This window comes from Micromys minutus (assembly GCF_963924665.1).
Source record: "Micromys minutus genome assembly, chromosome: 28".
Classification (NCBI taxonomy): domain Eukaryota; kingdom Metazoa; phylum Chordata; class Mammalia; order Rodentia; family Muridae; genus Micromys; species Micromys minutus.
Window position 1 is genome coordinate 21,132,561 of NC_137963.1, and position 20,942 is coordinate 21,153,502.

Here is a 20,942-nt window from a genome sequence, read left to right on the forward strand (position 1 = left end):
TACCTTAGAATTTTAATTTTATTTTTTGGTTCGATTGATTGATTGTTTACCTGAGACAGGGGCTCATGTAGCCCGGTCTGGCCTCAAACTCATAGCGTAGCTGATGATGACATTGAATTTCTGACTCTCTTTACCCCTTGAGTCCTGAAACCAGAAGTATATGCCACCAAGTGCAGCTTGTGGGGTACTGGGTATTAAACCCAGGACTTTATGCCTACGAGGCAGAGATGGTATCTGCAGTACCAACCCTGTATTATTTATCAGGATTTTTTCCAGTTCTGGAACTAAAGCTTAGGGTTGCCCCATGTTAGACAAGGGCTCTGCCACCGAGCAACGCTTCAGCCTCCGTGACCCATTTACTCGGGTACACATCTGCACATGGATCTTTGAGTACCCACATCAAAGGTTAATCCTGGTTTAGTTTCAAACTCAAACTGACCATCCTACCTCAGTGCCATGCTGCCGGGCTTACACCCTTGGAAAAACTACACCTAGCTGTTTTTCCAGTTGTTGGTTTTTTATTCTTCTATTATTTTTAATTATGTGTATTTTTTTTTTGATTCTGTGTATCTGGGGGTGGAGGTATGTGTATGTGAGTGCAGTCTCTGTGTGAGCCAGACTCATAATCACGGAGCCTTCTCTCTAGTTCCCACCCAGACAGATTTGGAGGTGTCTGTAGGTAGTGACGAGCTGATTCTAAATTCTAAATGAAAGCATGCAGGACCAAAAGAACCAAGCTGGAGCTCCTACGACAGCCCATATTCTATGGTGGCAGAAGCACATGGATTCAACACAGCAGACTTGAAGGGAACCCACAGACTCACAAGCACACCCCACTGATTTATGATCTATGTGACACTTCAGCCCAGAATGGATGGTGGCTGCTTTCGGTAAGTAGGGCCAGATCAACTGGATAAACGCACTTTAAAAAAATTAGGAAAAACACATTAAAATTTACTCCAGATGAATTGAAGCAAAACAATAAGACGTTTTAATAATATACACGAACATATACACATGTCCACATGCGGGTTGTATTCACATCGCGGTGTACACATAGTAGAATAAGTTGTAGGATAAGCAAAGGTCCTCAATGAGGGCAAGAACCACCAACCACCAAATGCATCAAACTGGTAAATGACATCATAACCAAGAAATGATGGGCCAGCCATATGGCTCAGTGGGTAAAGGCACATGTCACCAAACCTGATGACCTGAGTTCTACCCCTAGAAGTCACATGATATAAACAAAAACATGACTCCAAAAGCTGTCCTGTGTCCTCCTCTTACATACCGTGGCACAAGCACACACATGCTTACACACACACACACACACACACACACACACACAAACACACACATACATTAAATAAATATAATTTAAAAATAAAAACTGCTTATCATCAGCATAGAGGCTCAAGCCTACAATTTCAGTATTTGGGAGGTAGAGGCAAGAGAATTAGGAGTTTGAGGTCAGCTTTGGTGGTCTAAGACACTGTCTCAAGACAAACACAACAAAACAAGACTACACACACACACACACACACACTCGACCCACCATATTAGCAGATTACTCATACATATCAAAAAGGACAGCAATTTGTTTCCTAAGACCCTAAGACAACAATTCAAGAGGCCTGATCCTCTTTTAGCATTTAAAGTGTGTGTGTGTGTGTGTGTGTGTGTGTGTTCAAGAGAGAGAGAGAGAGAGAGAGAGAGAGAGAGAGAGAGAGTCCTGTGGACTTGTGTGGGGGTAAATCTGAGAAACAGGATGTGTGTGGTAGAGGTGTCACCTTTACATGGTTTGCAGAGATGGGACTCCAGCTGACAGCCAAGCCATCTCATAGGCCGTTTTTAAAAATGTCTCTGAGCTAATTCAGTACTGACAGTTTCTCACGACAACTTCCTAAACTAACCAGTGTAATAACCATGTATCTAACATTTACACTACACAGAGTATTATAGGGAAGCTGAAGGGAGGGTGAAGACAGAAAGCACAAAAGAAGGTGGTACACTAGAAATATGCAAATGATGCAAGGAGCGGAATGCCCACAGATTTCTGGTATTACAGGGTCCTGAGTCCAATCCTCTACAGATTATTAGGCACAACTGTATGCTCAAAAGGCTGATATACATCTGGAAGGGGCACAAGGAAAATTCAAATTAAGCCCATCCTCAGACCTGCCCACTGGAAGGCTGAAATAGAAAAGTCTGGAGTCTTTGGTTCTGGTGAGAGTACAGAGTGAATCAGGCCCTCCTTCCTGCGGGAGAATGGTACTTTGTTCCCCTCCGGAATTCCTACTGTTATTGTTGATGAAGATGAAGATGATGTTTGGTAAACTTAGGCTTTGTTTGTTTAGTTTTGTTGTTTTGAGACAGGGTCTTCTCTCTCTCTCCCTCCCTCTCTCTCTCCCCTGTCTCTCCCTCCCTCCATCCATCCCTCCATATCTCTCTCTCTCTCTCTCTCTCTCTCTCTCTCTCTCTCTCTCTCTCTCTCTCTCTCTCTCCCTCCCTCTCCCTCCCCCCCTCCCTTCCTCCCTCCCTCCATCTCTCTCTCTCTCTCTCTCTCTCTCTCTCTCTCTCTCTCTCTCTCTCTCTCTCTCTCCCTATCCCTCTCCCTCTCCCCACATCCCTGACTGCCCTGAAACTCTCTTCATAGACCAGCCTAGTCTTGAACTCACAGACATCTTCTTGCCTCTACCTCCCAAGTGCTGCAACTAAAAGCTGGTATTTTGTGTTTTGTTTGTGTTTTTGGTGTTGAGACAGGGCCTGGTGTAATCAGGTTAGCATTCAACATGTAGTCAAGAAGGACCTTGATCTTCTCACTGTCCTGCCTCCACCCCCCACTCGAGGGCTGGGATTCCAAACATATACACTGAAGCCTGTTCCTGTGGTACCGGGAAGTGAACCCAGGACTTCAAGCGTGGTGCAGATGAACTGTATTCACAGGCCCTGCTTTTCCTTTCAGTGAGAGATTTGCTGACGTCCAGAAAGTGTTCTGCTCACACTCTTGTCCATGCCAGGTCGGAGGAGGTGTGAGGTGGTGTCCAGGTCGTTTCCGAATCTGTCACCACCATGCTCGAGTGCTTGGAGCTGTAGACAGTATCTGCGTCCTCCGTCCGCAGCAGAAACCTCTCTTTATTTCTTTGTCTTCTGTCTGTTCCTTCACCCAGACATAAAAACACTCCCATTTCTCTGCTTGGCATTTTTCTAAAGTCTGAATACACCCCTGGGAATGAGGCTTAGTTCTGCCCAGGCTAGAGAAACAAACAGACTCACACAGCAAACAACATGTGTTTCCAATCGCATCTGAAGACCCAATGCTTTCTGCCTATTCTGAAATGTGTCCCCAGTGGCCACTCTTAGCAGTCAAGGTTAAGGTCATTTTAATTTCTCTACAGGTTCAAATTGCAAAATCACGCTCTGAGGAGATTGGACCAGAACACACTAGAGGTACATATTTATTTTGTTTCTCCACCTGCTGCTCCTTCTTCTCTTCCTCCTCCTCTTCTTTTGTCACTGTTTCTGGTGAAATAGACTATGTGCCTTTCCAAATCTCTCCACAACTGTTAAAGCTGCACTAAACAGGGTCTCACTATGTAGTCCTGGTTGTCCTTGAAGTGGCAACGGTCTCCCTGCCTCTGTCTCCCAAGTGCCAGGATTACGAGACTGTTTGGGGATTTTTGCTTGTTTTCCCTTTTGATTTGATTTTGGCTTTATTTGCTTTGTATTGTGTTTCATTTTAACTTCCCCAAGTACAAGTCTTGCTCTGTGGCTCGTCTCTGTCCTGGGCCTCACTGTACAGCACAGGCTGGCCTCAAGCTCCTGGTCGCCCTGTCCCAGGCTCAGTGCTGGGACTGCAGATGTGAACCTCTCTTCTATTTTCCTTCTATTGCTGTGATACACACACTTTAGACAAAAGCATCTCGAGGGAAGACATGCTTTATTTCAGTTTACAATTCCATAACAACACTGAGGGACCAACGTTTGCCAGTCTACACAGCATACCTCTGACTAAAGAAAAAGCTCACTCCATGATACGTCATGCAGCAGGAACCACAGAAGCTATTGCTTGCTAGCTGGCTTTTTCACCTGCTTGTGCACAGGTGCAATTGCCTAGGGACGCTGCTGCCCTCAGTGCCCTGAATCTGCATATATCAACTGACGATAAAGATCGTACCCCAGAGACCTGCCCATGGGCTAATCCTCTCACATGACTAGGCTGCCAACTGACAGTCAAGACAGCTGCCATGTCTGGCATAAAGATGATTACTTACAAATGCTATTGGCTGTCTTCCTTCCTTCTTTCCTTTCTTCCTTCCTCCTTCCTTTCTATAATTGGCAGTTCACATATACTTACACTTTGATATTAAATTTTTTGACATTGTAAAACGAAGAAGTTTTTATTCATCGTGCTGCAAGTATTTTCCACATTTTTCTGATTCTTTCCTTTAATTTGTGGTAGATTTTTCCCCCTTTGATTAATCAGCTTTAAATGTTTTATAGTAAAATCCATTTATTAAAGCTTTTTTATTTTACAAAATATCAAGAAAGACCTTTCCATCTCCAAACTATAAAGATGCTGTTTTTCTGCATGAAAGACAGGCCAGCTTGGAATACACAGCAAGACAGTGTCAAAAATATAGGGGGGGGGGGAGGAAGGGAAGGGAGATTGATAGGAAACAAGAAAAGAGATGAAGGGAAGGGACAAAGTAGGAAAGTCACAGAAAAAGGTGTGATGTTTGAATAGGTTTGTCCCCCATAGACTTGTGTGTTTCAATGCTTGGCCCACAGAAAGTGGCACTATTAGGAGGAAGTGTGTCACTGTGGAAGCAGGTTTTGATGTCTCCTATAGTCAAGCTACACTCAGTGTGGTTCACAGCCTCCCTCCTATTTTGTCTGCAGGTCAAGATGTAGAACTCCTTGTAGCATTGCCCACACCATGTCTACTTGTGCTTCTTACCACGTGCTTTGCTTCCCACCAAACCTCTGAAACTGTAAGCCAGCCCCAATTAAAGGTTTTCTTTTAAAAAAAACATGTCCTGGCCATTGTGTCTCTTCCTAGCAATAGAAACGCTAACTAAGACAGAAGTGTAGACATGTTATATAAAAAATCAAATACTTAAGTACACGAGAGAGCTTAGAACAAGAAGTCCTATGAAGCTGTTAGTTCCAAGAGGGACAGTACTGTGTAATGAAAGCCAAACACTTTTACTTTATGTGATGTTTTGAGTGAAAATGGTACCCATAGGTCTTATGTTTGAATACTTGATCTCCATTCAATGGAAGTGTATGGGAAGGTGAAGTGAAAATTTCCGGTTTCTTTGGAGACTCGGTTGTGTCATGTGATGTTTTTCTGGAAGCTGTCTTAAGAGAGGATGTTTCGCTTCAGCAGACACTTGAGAAGATGTGTGATGTTTGGACAGAGTATAAGAACCCACCAGATAGGAAATGGGGCTCTTGCATTGGTTCACCTTGCAACGCTTTGCTGGTCTTCACTGATCTTTGCTTGTTGTGACTTCTTAGAGAGAGATGAGCCAAAGAACTTCTCATGATATTCTGGTTGCTTCTTACCACTTCCTCGGACTCATGCCAATTTGGTGAAGCCTCACAGTCTCCTCGGGATCAAGCCACTCCTACTGATTCATGTTTGGTGTTTTGGACTAGACTTCGAATATCCTCACAACAAAGATTGGAGTCACCTGAAAGAACTACTTCTAAACTAGTCCACATCCTCCTTGTCCTATTAACTATTTTCTCCCCTACTTTTGGTCAATGGGCTAGAAGAGAGGTTGAAGCATTTCAGAACTTTTATTTGTTGCAGTAAATATTAAAAAGATGGCTTAACCTTTTATCACCCCCCTCAGTCTCACTCTATGGACGCCCGTGCGCACACATGTGGTCCCCACACCACTTGGCACTCCAGGCCACCTCTAAGAACTCACATGTGGTTCACTCCACCACCCCTGCTTCTGACCCAAGTGGATACGACCACCCCCATTGTTTTTTTTCTTCCACTGCCTGGCACAAACATGACCCCAAATCCCGATAGCTTTTATTGTAGGTTTATATGTTAAATTCTCAATCCACAAACCCTCTATGCAATAAGATTATATCCAATGGACAAAGATACAAAGTTCCCTCTATATGAGATAAAATCCCTTAAAATATTCATATCTACCTAACATCAATTAAGTCCACCTGGATCCAGATCATCCTTCTCGAGCTCCATCTTGATTTCTTCTTCTCTCTCAGCCCCTGTCTTTAATTTCGCTCCTCAACTTTTCCCTGCCTTTCTCCTGTCTAATCATGTATCACCTTAACATAAATCTATGCTTATTAAAGTAGGTTTTAAAAAATCTAAGCCTTCAGGAAAAACTAGGGTATGTGGACTTGTTGAAGGAGATATGTCACTAAGGACAGGCTTTAAGATTACAAAAGACACCTGACCCTAGAGGAATTCCAGGTGTGACTGCTGTGTCACATGTGTATTGGTAGGAGGCAGAGAGGAGAGAAGCTAAGTCTATGCTCAGTGTTCTGAGCTATGAACATCTGAATTATTAGCAGTCTGTCATTCCCTGAAAAAAATCTAGCCTGAGACAACAACTAGTCTAGTGCAAGGAGACCCACACAGGGAGCTAGCCTGAGATGACCAGCAGTGTCTGGGAACAAGCAGGCCCCAGTGGCTCCCATAACTAGGAGCAGGCCAGACACTAGAGCCCCACCAGAAACTGGGGGCCCCAGGTAGGACTGAGCTTGAGATGGGTGACCCTCACATGGGGTCACTTGGGTAGAAGGGTAAGGAGCAAGACCTAGAAGACCACCAGACCAGCGCCATAGGGCCTGGACAGGGGGCTAGCCTGAGAGAACCACCAGTGAGGTGCTTTGCAGACCTGGAGGTACAGACCACACCTGAGATGGTCCTGCCTAGTGCACAAGTGGGACATAGCACTCCTGAAACCACTCCTGACATGATCCCAAACACTTAGACACCCCCAGGAGTCCATAAGAGGAGCAAGTAAGTGGTAGAGAAATGGAAGAGAAAGAGAAACAGAAGGATGTGGGCACAGTGGAGAGAGACAGAGCTAGAGACTCGAGGTTAGTGAGGGACAGTCTGATGTAAGCAGCCAGTGATACCACCTGGAACTATGGTGGGGTCCTGGCCTAGGCTACCACTGGGGGCTATGTATGGGCCTGTGACCCTGAAGCACCAGGATGTGTTACCACCAAAGGCCAGGCAAATGTCCCTAGTCTGGGATGCCATCAGGGGCATGTTGATATTTGAGGGCTGTAGGCATAATTTTTTTTTTGCAACATTCTTTTAATAAGGGTCCAATCTCTCCTCTTGCTCACCACCCAGCAGAGGTCGTGGAAGAGAAAAGTTATTAGGATCTGGGGGAAGTGGACCTGTTCAGAAATAGTTTCTTGGGGGCGAGCTTGATCTTCTGTCTCAGGAGTTCAGTCCCACAGCAAACACCAAATACGACTCAGCAGCTGTAGAGCAGCAGACAGATACCAGGCATGACCCATCAGCTGTCGCTCAATCCTGAAGAAATGCCAGGCTCGCCAAGTGACCGGAAATGAAGCCACAGAAGCTGCAAGAACCCCACGAGCAGTTCTTTGGTGGGTTTCTCTCAATGGCAGCGTTACCACAAGTTGAACTCAACAACACTACGTAAGGCAAAGCAGCCACGCATGCCTTTTGAATGCTCAGTGCCCGTCTCCCACTGTCTGTGGGGTCACATCTATACTCCTTCATCATAGGTTCTTTCACATGTCTGTGGGGTCACATCTACACTCCTTCATCATGGGTCCTTTCACATGTCTGTGGGGTCACATCTATACTTCTTCATCATGGGTCCTTTCACATGTCTGCTGTAGCAAAACATCCTTCCACCTGCGTCTGCTTCGGGAAAACATTCTTTCGCACGTTTGCTTTAGCGAGACATCCCTTCACCTGTGTGCCCCAGCGAAACATCATTTGACGTAACTAACTTCCCAAAGAAACTATTAGATTGCACTTCAAACGCTATGCAGAACTGGCCCCGTCCCTCACCTGATCATGAAAGAGCATGAAGGCAGGACAGCTGATGCCATCCCTAGCCAGCTGAAGTGCTCAGGAGTTGTTGGTGAGTCATCCCGAAAGCGAATATCCCCCTCCCTCACCCAGCAGGTAGGTAGGAGACCTGGCCCTGGGGTCATGAGAACAGGAGAGCTGTCCCTGTCTCCCACCAGCTGCAGCACTTGGAAGAGCCAGACTTCTGCCCTGCCTGGGCAGCACAGTACAGCTGACTCTGTCGGTGGGGTCACAGGCAAGCCAGACTTGAGGTCATGGGAATGATCGAACTGGCCACGTCCTTCACTGGCTGCAGTACTTGAGAGAGTGGGCCCTGCACCTTGACTGGGTGGCAGGGGAGAGCTGGTTTCTGGGTTTCAGGTGACCCATCACCAAGAGCATAAAAGCAGAGGAACCATTAGACTGACCAGCTTGGATACTTCTCAGGCCCAGATCCATGGCTTTGAATTGGCCCCATCCCAATATGTAATCCATCATTAAACTGCAGGCATACATGAGGGGCGAGTCCTACAGATCCAAAACTACAGCATCTCCATGGCACAGGACAACAACAGGGTATCTGAGAAGAGTCCCAGTGAGGATCCAGTATTGATGGAGTAGCAGAAGCCGGAGGCCTTGTACCTGACCAACAAGTCACTGCAGTGAACATTTGCAAGCAAAGAAGTGTGAACAAAAGAGTGCCGTGTGTGGGACACACTGTGGCACATGACAGCTTCCACACGAGATTTTTTTTTCTCTGATGTGTGGGAGGTTACAAGGGTGAAGATGGGCATAAGACAGGAGGGAGAGGTGAGTGGGGTTGGGGTTGATGATGTCAAATCACAAAGAACCAATAAAAAGCTTTTCTTCATAAAGATCGCAAAAGCCCACACCATTCCCAGTTCTGTCTCATTGCTTGTGGATCAAGATGAGAGCTCTGAGCTACTGCTCCAACCTTGTCTACCTTCCTGAGGATGTGCTCCCCAATAAAGACCATGGGTTCTAACCCTCCGAAGCTATAAGGCCCAAAATTAAACACTTCATAAATTGCTATAGTCATGGTGTTTTTATCACCATGTTATAAAAGTAACTAAAACATTTTCTTTGTTCCTTATTCCCTTTTCATTTTAATTTTTGAGATGGTGTCTTGTATACCACAGATTGACTGCATACTTACTCTGTGTCCAAGGATGACCTTGAACTTCTGGTCCTCCTGCCTGCAACACTGAGGATTGATCCCCTGACTTTCTGAATGCTAGGCAAGAACTCATCCAACTGAGCTACAGCCTTTTCTATGTCTAAAAACTTACTTAGTAGCTTTGCTTTAACAACAACAACGAAAGTGGGGGGACAAGGAAGAGGGAAGAGATATTTAGCCAAACTAACCTTGACCTCACTGTAATCCCTGACATGAAAATCATGTTTCTTATTTTTGTTGACAAATAATTATACATTTTCATCCAGGTACAAAGGTGCACAATGGTTAATGATGGCTCTCAAGAAGCTTAGTCAGGAGGATTAATACGATTAATACGATTAATTAAGGCTAGCCTGGGTTACACAGTGAGTTCCAGGCCCACTTTGGTTACACGGGCATAACTCTTCTCAAAAACAAACTTGGGATATGAACTATGTAGACCCTGGGGAACAGCTCAAATGAGGTAATTAACATACGCGTTACCTCATGTCCTTAATCACCCACTCCCTTGACAGTCTCAGAACACAATGCAATGTTGTTAGCTGTGCTCACTGTGTTGTGCAGCAAGCCAGCAGATTTTTAGCATTATTTTACCTAAGGAAGAGAAAGCGCTTCCAATTACACCGTGATACCCTGCCGTTCTAAGTCTTGTGATTTTGGACTTTCTTCTCAATGCAGGAATTCTCCGTGCTGGGTGTGATGGCATAAGCCTTTGTCCAGCTACTTGGAATACTGAGACAGGAAGGCGGACTTAGCCCAAGAGTTCCAGACCAGCCTGGTAACTCAGTGGGACATCCCTCCCCTACTAAAACAGAACAAAACACATACACACACACACACACACACACACACCTCTTTAACTTAAAATCTGCTGTCAGTCACCCTTCTTGTGTGCTTTACATGTGTGTATTTACACATGAAACCGAATGATCAGGGCACTAAGACAATGATAGACCCTGTCTACAACTGTAAGAGCCATTATTTATAGCATCTACTCCTGCTTTGTCCTTTTGTTTTTATTCATTTTTTAAATTTTGTTTGTATTTTTTCCTAAGTGGTAAAGGTAGTTAATAAAGAAAGAGTCTTATGTAGCCCAGGCTAGCCTACATTCACAGTGTACCCAAGATTGATCTTGGTCTCCTAGTCATCCTGTCTCTGCCTCCTGAGAATTACTTATGTGGTTCATCGCAGCCTACTCCTCTCACTTTGAAGATGTTAACTTGTAACTTGGTCGCACAGCATTCACCCAGGATGTGCAAGACCCTGTTGACACCCAGAGTGATAATCAATTAATCAATCAATATCAGAGGAAAATGTATATTAAACTTAAAAGACAGATAATTCGTTCCTCCTAGATTAGCATCTGGCACATAGTAAGTACTCAACAACTGTTGTGGGTTTCCTATTAGTTTGTGACATATCATAGGCCAATCAAAAGGAAAGTAAACTGGGTGTCATAATATATTTTTATAATTTACCAGCTTCTAAAAGATAGAAAGACAAGAGAATCAGGAGTTCAAAACCAACCTCTTCTATATAGTAAGTTTGAGGTCAGCCTGGGGTTTAGAAACCCTGTGTTAACAAAACAAAAAAAAAAAAAAAAAAAAAAATGAAAGATATCGTTTTCAAATGGTTCTCGACTTGTGTTCAAAGCTTCCAGAATGGCAGTTTGGCACGAGGCCCTTTTGAAGGAGCTGGAGGTGTAGGAATAGCTCCCAGCCCAGAGGATGTCCTGCAGTCCTAGTGGAAGGGAAGATGGCTATTGAGCCCATACAGCACATTGGTAGGAGAGGCATCCATCAGAACTGCTGGCTTTGGCAGAGTCAGAGGGAAGTAGTGAGCTTTAGAGAATGAGGTGTTCGCTCTCAGAAGCAGGTTTTTATTCACAAGTACATTTTGGGACCTTGTGTCCAAAACCAGCACTAAATAGCATGCACCATACTCTGCCTGCAGCACAGCAGTCTCCCCAGTGAGATGCAGGGGAAGGACTCCATTTGTGGGGAAGCAGAGCAGTTATAACCAAAGGAAAGTAGTTACACATTTAGGACAGGGACCATACTCTACTATGCCTGTGTGTGGATGGGATTTTGTTTGAACAAGTTAAATTCACAAAACACACACACACACACACACACACACACACACACCTACCTCTTTACCAGGAGAAGAAGAAAAAGCCATTGCTTGCTGTTGTACTTTAAGCTTGGGTAAATACAGGACACCATTCTCATACCCTGACATTTGGCTACCCTACTTTTCACCTTGGCCACAGAGGAATCTGCCAAAACCAGGGCAGGTTCTAGTCAACCAAGATGCTTGACAGTGCACTGAATGAGTGAGGTAGGTGGAGACCTGACCGAGTACTGGGAGGAGCTCTGGATTCTCAGGCAGGGAATCCAGGAGCCTACTGAGTGACTCTGGAAATCTGCTTAACCCAAGATGCCGGTACAAAATAGACCCTGCGAGAGACATGCACATGTGCGTGTACACACACACACACACACACACACACACATATGTGTGCACACGCATTGGTCACAGTGAACATACTTAATAATCCATGTGGCAGGACAATCATAATAGGGAGACAGCAAAAGGTTTTCTGTCCCTTCCCCCAGGTTCAGAGATAACTCTTCTGTGGCTGGGTCATAAAGGAAGACCACGGCTGCACAATCTGTGAGGCTCATAAACCCAACAGTCAGAAGACTGAGCAGGAGGATAGCTAAAAATTCAGGGTTCGTCTGAGCTAGACAACAAGAGCCTAGCTAAAATAACATAACACGGAATAAAACAAAGCCTACTGTGGTAGCATACACATAAAATTCCAGCACGTAGAAGGCAGAAACAAGAGTGTTAGAAGTTCAAGTTTATCATGGGCTAGAGAGCATGTCTAATTCCAGCCTGAGCTACATATATATAAGGACCCAGTCTCAAAAAAGGATGGGTAAGAGAGCTCAACGGTTACTTAGAAGCCTGAGGACCTGGGTTCAGTACCCTAAAACCCGTGTACGTGTGGAAGGAGAGCACAGGCTCCTCCGTGTTGCCCATGTGTGTGCTGTGTGTGACATGCTCATCACAAATAAACTTTTAAAAAGTTAAGCCCCGAAATAAAATAAAAAAAAATAAAGGAAGACCGAGGTTGTCCAGGTAAGAAACTATTCTGGGGAAGGACGTACAGTGGTCTAGGCACCGTGGCTATTTATTTACCAACTACAGCAATATTGCTCGCACAGGACGCCAGCAGCATGTCTTGTGCCCATAGGTACCATGTTATAGGCAGCCTGCCAAGGGCCTCCTAGAGTACATGAGGTTATATAGTCAATGTCCTCTTGGACTGTGCTCACATGTCAAGAATTCTTCAGCTTGTCATGGAGGTCCACACCTGTAATTTCAGCACTTGAGTCCACAGCCAGTAGCCTGAACTACACTAAAAATAAAAACAATCATCTGACCTGGTAGCTGTGTTGGTGGTACTGAGGTTACTGCTGCCACCGTCTCTGCCACTAGTCCCTATACCTCTCTCCCTCCCATATCTGCAGGTTTCTTTGGTTACTGCCCCTTCGATATTGCTTTCTTTCTGCTCTGCTAACTAAACACGGCGCTCCAGACCTCAAATGCGCCAAAGTAATGCTGTGCCCCTGAGCCCCAAGCCCAGCTCACACCTTCACTGAGGAGTTTAGGGAATGCCTGCAGTGGGCCTGTTTACATGCCAGATGCTTAGGATGAAAATATCTAGAAGAACTTGCTTCAGGAAGCCCTCCCAGACCCGGCGGTGGGAGGTGAAGAGAGCATCCCAGAGCAGGGGACAACTGTAGCAGAGGCGCAGACACCAAACAGAAAAACAAAGCAACGAGACCAACCAAACCCTCTGTGCTTAGAAGGCTAAAAGCCTGAACCCGGAGGCCTTGAGAGAAAAGGCTACCGGGGCTCAGTTGGTGCAAACTATACTGAGTGTGTTTATGGCTCAGTTGGTGCAAACTATACTGAGTGTGTTTATGGAGTGCAAGGAACCTAGGGTTCAATTCTCAGCACTTTATAGGTTGAGTGAGGCAGCACTCAAAAGGTGGGGATGGAGAATCAGAAGCTTTTCCTTAGCTTATAGCAAGTGTGAGACTGGTCTGGGATATGTAACACCTTGTCTCCAATCTCCAATAATAATAATAATAATAATAATAATAGTGTGTGAGTGTATGTTTAAAGAAGTGAGCATATTGTTAGAATTAATCCCTCTCTGACCCACACAGGGTGCCAAGTGGGACAGACTATTCCATGACATATTTAAAGAATCACAACAGTAAAGCAAGATCCAGGGCAGTTTTCAGGGCCAAGGTGGTTGCAGGAGGCTGTCATAAAGACCATGGCGGTCATCTAGGTCTATCATAAGGAAACATAAATCAGTAAGATGCAAAGAACAAAACTGGGGCCATGAAGAAGAAGCGACAGGGAAAATAACATTTAAGAACGAGAGTTGAGTGATGGGGCATACCTGTCATTGCAGCTTTGGGATGTAGAGGCAAGAGAAGGGAGAGCTCAGGGTTGGACTGGGGATGTAGCTAAGTCACTGGAGTGCTTGCCTAGCATTCACGGAACGTGCATGGTTCTGATCCCCAGAACCCCATGAACGAAGTGTAATGGCATACGCTTTGTAATTCCAGTGTTGCTGGTAGTCAGTGTCTTCACCTGGTGCTTCATCCTGGCCTCTTACCAAAATGTGTAATAAATGTGCACGAAGATTAGGAAGTAGCAAGGAAACGTGGTTCAAAACCAAAGAGCTAATGCGAGTCAGAAACATGCTCTCGGGAGGACTGGCAGGAGCAGAATGCATGATGTGGTGGCCTATAATCCCCACTGGGAGGTGGGGGTCAGAGAACCCAATGTTCATGGTCATCCTGGGTTACACAGCAAGGTCAAGACCAAATGAGCTTCCCGAGACCCTTTCTCAGATAAGAAAAGGAATGACAGGGGGCCATGAGCATAGGAGTACTCCAAGGATCCCAGGTTTTATTGGGGTCTCCTGCTATAGGGCTCCAGAGAAGCAGGAGTTTGGTTTCTGAGAGGAACAGCGCAACTGCATCTATTTTGACTGGCAGGTTTGAAGGACGTAACCTTGTTTCTACATTGGCCCTTCCCACAACGCATCTAATTTTAATCATGTGGATGCCCAATTATGCATTGGCAAAAGATGAAAAATAGGGGATTGTCCCTGAATGTTCACTTGGAGGACATGACATGCCTTATTTTGCATGCATTCAAAACCAGTTCAGGGCTCCTAGGTTGTTAGGAGAGGGATATAGTCATAGAATGTGTGGGGTCTGACATTGTTAAAAGAGGAGAGTACATGGAATATCATGCAGCCATTAAATGAAATCATGACACTTACAGGTAAATGGATAGAATGAGAAAAAAACCAAAAAACAAAAAACAAAAACAACTAAGGATAGTGAGGTAAACCCAGACCCAGAAAGACAGATATGATATGTATTCGCTTATATATGGATATTCACTATTAAGTTAATGATAAACAAGCTGTAGTCTATATAACCATAAAGGTTAGGTAGGCGACTACAGAGAGACAGAAAGAAAACTATTCTTATGGATAGAAAAATAGTTATGAATGGAAGGGGGTGTGGAGGTTGAAATAGTGGGATGAGAAGGAGGGGGGGTTGATGAGAGAAGGAATATGGAGAGTCATGGCGGAAACTAAGAGCCACTAGTACAGAAACCAAATGCAGTAGAACCTTCCTAAAATATAGACATATATAAAGGCAATCTAAATGGAATTGCCAAATCACAAGGGAAACAGAGCCCCAGCTGGACATTTCTTGTCACCAAATAAAGTTTCCAATACCAGGAATGAGTAACATCTAATTGAGTTATTGGCCACAGGAATCCCATGGGGACCCCAAACAACCCAAGCCATTGCCAAAGCTATAGGTTGTTCTCCACAAAGGTACACTAAGGCCCTATTGCTGAGGACACCTACAGAACCCACTGAACACGAAGAAGTAGAGCTGGTGCCTACATGGAATCTTCCTCCCTGTGGGCTGCTGTCCCTGGTACTGGGAGTCACCCTGCACACTACCCAACTACAAGCCCTTTGATCTATAATAGTGTCCTGAGCCTGCAAGTTTACAGTAATCAATCAATATCTGCTTTGACTTAAGCCCCTCCTTGAAATAGAGCCTATGCCCCGAAGCTTGAGTGACCAAGAACCTGAAATTTGGTACTTCATGGACCTAAGAGAAAACCAAGTACTGTTCTACTAGAAAGGGATAGCCTGACTCCTAATGACATTCTGCTATATTCGTAGGTCAGTGTCTTGCTCAGCCATCATCAGAGACTCTTTTTCCTGCAACAGACAGGAAGAAATGCAGAGACCCATACCCAGACATCATGCAGGGAGCTAGAGAGCTCAGCCCTAAACAGCATGTCTCTATTAAATGCCTCCCGTCGGGGCTCAGAGAACACCTCAGAAGAGGAAGCAACATGAAGGAAACAAGGCCCTCTAAACACAGCAGGACTGATTCCATATGAACTCAGAGACTGCAGCATCACAGGTCTGCCAGGGTCTGAGCCAGATGAGAGCCTAGAGCTGAAGAGAGCAGACACGGGTTCACATCCCTAGCCCAGAAGCTGTCTCCAATTGGTAGCTACTTGCAAATTTAAAAAATTGTTTTCTTCAAGGGGGTCTTAATAGGGAAACTACGCCTAAGCATCACACCCAGCAGTAGACGGCCAACAGAAGACAAAGTCAGTGGCATCCTCAGAGGATACTTGTCTCAAAAGCTTTGTTAGCGATTCTTTTTCTTTTTTTTTTTTTAATCTTATCTTTATTTTTTATTTGTATTTTGCTCTCCCTTTTTACCCTACAAGTCCTTTGTATATATAATATAGCTTCCTATTTTGTGTTTTTATAGGATTCCTGAGAGTGTGAACAAGTGGGTCCCTTTGTCTATTTCTGATTTTTGTATTCTCTTTTGAGTTCTTTTCCTTCTGTTTGTTTTTGTTTTATCTTACTTTATTTTATCATGATCCCTCAGAAGCCTGTTTATAAAAAAAAAGAAAGAAAGAAAGAGAAAAAGAGAGAGAAAGAGATAGAAAGGGAACAGATCCTGATGGGAGGGAAGATGGAAGGAACCAGGAGGAACAGACGAGGGGAAACCATAATTGTGTATATTTTATGGAAAAAAAAAACTATTTTCAATAAAAGAAAAAATAATGTAAAAGTAAAATAAAAGCTATAACCAGAACCTAGCACATAAAATCAAGAGTATGGAGAGTTCAAGGAAATCCTTGGCTACACAGAACATTCAAGCCAGCTCAGGCTACTTGAGAGCCTGTCAAAAAAGACTTGGAATAAGGCCCATCAGCCTGGAGGACTGACACTGTTGTCTAGATCAGATACGACAATCCCAACAGCGGAGTAAGAAGACTGAGAGTTCTAGACCAGCCTGGTCTAGGATGAGAGCCTGCTCCAAACACTCAAAAAGACAAAGATAAAAGATGGAGGGGGCGGGTAGGCAGAAACTAAGAGATCTGAGAGAAAGATATGTCACACTGAGCAGACAGGGTCTGGGTACCTCAGACTGGGGTGACTGGTAGACATGTTCTCTGTCCACAGTCTCCCATGTTTGCTTTGGGTCTCAGGTCTATGTATCCTCATTATGTTGATATGATTTTTTTACTGAAGCCTCTTAGCTCCAGAGTTACTGAAGACCCTCCTCACCAAGCAGAGTCTTCTAATTATTGAGGGAGAGCAGACATACAGAAATAAACATGATTCTGAAACTCATTGTTCCACAAGCATGTCACCTTGGCTATATCACACACACACACACACACACACACACACACACACACATACACACACACGGTACATATCTACATACCTGAGACATGAAAAGCAAGAGAATGAAGAGGTCATAGCAAGTTCGACAGCAGCCTTGGGGGTACAGCTCAGTGGGTGGAGCGCAGTGCCTGGCATGCACGAAGCCATGGGTTTTGCCCTCAAGTCACATAAGCCAAGCAAAGGGGTGAATGCCTGAGACCCCAGCACTCGGGAGGTAGAGGCAGACTTCTTAGAAGAACGACACAGCAAGTTCACAACCAGCCGGAGCTACATGAGACACCTCCTTTAAAAAAAAAAAAAGCTCCAGTTTGAGTTCTTACTCTACAACTGGCCAAGAGTTGAGAATCCAAATAGACGGTACACTAGAGCCTTTCTCTCTTTCCCTGCCCATCCCCCAATGGGTACCCATCTGACCATCTGAGAGAACAGACCCCGAGGCCAAGCATATTTCTTCTTTGTATACCCCTGAATGTAGGAAACAAGAGAAGCCGAATTCTTTCCACACACGACACAATGAAGTTAAATACCGAATTTTAATTGTTCCCCACGAGAGAGCTGGGCTCAATAGCTTAAGAAACTGCACGTCGGCCCACTCTCGCTCCCTGCGAGGCAATGAACCAGGGCAAAGCCAGCTAAGCAGCTTCCAGCGATCCATTCTCTTTAACAAGGCCCCGCCATTCAGACCCCATTTTCATGGGCACACTTCGCTGTGTTAACTGGCTGCAGCTGCAATTAGGAGTCGGCGAATCCAAGCATGTGTTTGGGTCCGAGCTGCATCCTGTGCGATTCCTCAAATACTTTGGGTTTGGCAGAAGCCGGGACACATTCTGTCAAGTTCTTTCTCCCTCTTCATTGTTAAGCCCGTGTGTATTCAAGAGAAATGTGCTCCATCTGATTCTCATTCATTTTCGCTTAACTCGACAAAAAAGTTGTCTTGGAAGAACCAGAAAATATCCAAGTGGCAAACCCAACTTCTTTAATGGAAGTCTTATTAGAATCCCTTCTCTCGACTCTAGACAGCTTGGCATTCTCCAAATGGGCCAGGCATTTCCATTTCACAAGGCCCTTGTGCTTGTGGACCAAGCCTAGGTTGACCCTCACCCCACTTCCTGGATGCTGGCTCCTACTGGTGGAGTCCCAAGGCTGCCTCCCTGTTAGAGCCTGCTTCGTGCCCCAGCTCACAGACCACTGTATGATGCTGACCTCACTTGTAGTGCTAACTAGCCCTTTATTCCAAGCCTGCTTTGTGTTGCAGTCAGTTGTTGAACCAGGTTAGCCAAGCTCTCAACAATGTCTGCTTCAGTGTTAATCCCTTGACCTTAATTAAAGGCCTGTGCAAGAAATGGCAGACAAAAATTGGCATTTGCGGTAAAGCTCTTGCCAAAAACATTAATTATTGCGTCTATCAATGTCCTTATGTGGGCTTCCAGGTGAGAACTGAGCGCAGGGTTTAAAGGACCAAAATAACCATGGGTTTGTTCCCCCTGAGGAGAGCTGTGGGCAGGATTGGTTCCTTTTGGGTCCTTGCTGCCAGGAAGCTGGGAGACAGATTTGACAATCATGACAGCCCTGTCCCTTGCTAGCTAGCTCCATTTCTTCTTTTCTTCTTCCTTTTATCCCCCCCTGCAGTTAAAGGGGCTACACTGTTACATTTATAGAGAAAAAGAAAATGCATTCTCTTTATGAGTCATTTGAAGGACTAACAGCATGTCTTCCTAAAAAGAGTATGTTGTCTATGACTGTTCCTGGAGATCAGGTCCAGATGTGATAAGAGGTGTGTGTGTGTGTGTGTGTGTGTGTGTGTGTGTGTGTGTGTGTGTGTGTTATGGCGGTATGTTACTTTGGTTTTAGTATTTTGAGATAGAGTCTCAATGTGTGGCCAGACTAATGTGAACTTTCACACTGTAGCCCAGCCTGGCCTTGAACTCATGGCCATCCTTCTGCCTTAACCTCCTAAGTACTAAGATTTACAGACATGAACCACTGTGCTCAACTCTAAGCATAGAAATCAGAGGACAACCTACAGGAGTTTGTTGTGTCCCTCTGCCCAGTGGGTTCAGGGGATTAGAGGCAGGTTGTCAGGCTTGGTAGCAAGGTCCCTTACCTACTGGTGTGTGTGTGTGTGTGTGTGTGTGTGTGTGTGTGTACATACAGATATAAATTTGAATAAAAATCACTTGTTTCATCATGGCATCTTCACATATAATTAATGATCCTGTAGCCCACTCTCCACCCCACAAACCCCCCTCTCATCCCATGGGTCTTTCAGCCTGCAGTTGGTCTTCTTTTCAATTACATATACCCCATCACCCTTCTCATGCCCTTCTTTCTTCCCCATTCATGATCCTCTTTCTAGTTTAATGACCTACAAACACACATATGTAAATACACACAACACACACAGAGCCATATAATTTTACATTTGGGTTTGATATATGAGAGAAAACACATTTGTCTTTCTGAGATGAGTTTATTTCACTTAACATACTTTCCGATTCCTTCCATTTCCCTATTGTCATGATTTTAACTTTCCTTTATAGGAACATGACGTTCCGGTATTCACTCATCTGTTCACAGGGATCTAGGCTGCTTCCACCTTTTGGTGAAAACAGCACCAGCAAACATGTGTGTGCAAGTACAATGGCCATGAGTTCAAGGGCAGGCTGGGCTACAGTGTGAAAATTCAGATCAGTATGGGCTACACAGTGAGACCCTATCTCAAAATATCACGTTGCCTTAAGAGTCTTTAATATATAAACCAAATAAATATCTGGGCATATGTTCATTTTATTTTCAGTTTGTTGAGGCCCCTCCATGCTGATTTCACAGTGGCTGATCAATTTTATGTTCCTCCCAGCAATGAGTGAAAGTTCCTCTTTCCCCAAGTGCTCCCCAGAATTTGTGATTCTTCATCTTCTTGACAGCTACTGTGGTGGGGTGAGATGGGCTCCCAAACGCTTCTCTTTTGCATCATCCCTGATGTAGACTCCACTTCTTGGCAGCACAATTTATATCACTCAGGTTCTTCTCTGGACTTCTCAGCATATAGCCGAGCTCCTTCTATAGTTGTCCAGCCACTGTCTGCTAGACGCATGGGAAGCAAAACAAAGATCCAAGACTTGGGGACAAGACAAATTAGGCAACCACAGACTCAGAGCTGAAAATGCAGCGCTGTGCCTTTGCTAGTTCCTCAGATCTATTTGAGATGTGGTGGCTCAAACTATAATCGAATACAGGAGGCTGAGATAGGAGTGTACACTTCAGAGCAACCTAAACTACAGAGTGATTTTGAGACCAGCTTGGACTATAGAACAAGACCTTATCTGAAAAAGAGACATCTAAGGTCACTGAGAGCATGGAGAACGACCTTTGAGTGACCCTTTCCTGTCTCTTTGCTTCCATGAGGTGTGTAGCTTTCACTACTGTGTTTCTCCCATGTCCTGCTGCCTCAACAGGACTGAGAGCAAACTGGCTAAGTTGGCATGAACTCGAACCTCTAAATCCACGAGCTAAAACACAGCTTTTGTCACACTGTATTTTGTTATGCTGACGGGATGATGTGGAACACTGCATGTTTGGTCCTAGCAGTAATTTTATTCATTCGTTTGCATGCTTGTGATTATTTGATTAGATAATTCCAGCTCCCTGGGGGCCAGGATTGCATCTTCATTTATGCTGATATTCCTTCTCAATGTCTAGCTTTGGGCCACACACATGGATTGTCTTCCCTAAACCAACGTCATAAATGAAGTAGATTTGTCTTTTACCACATGTGCAGTCGGTCTCTCGGCGCTTAGACTGTTGTATAGTTCACTGAGGGGGTGGATGCTTGGCACAAA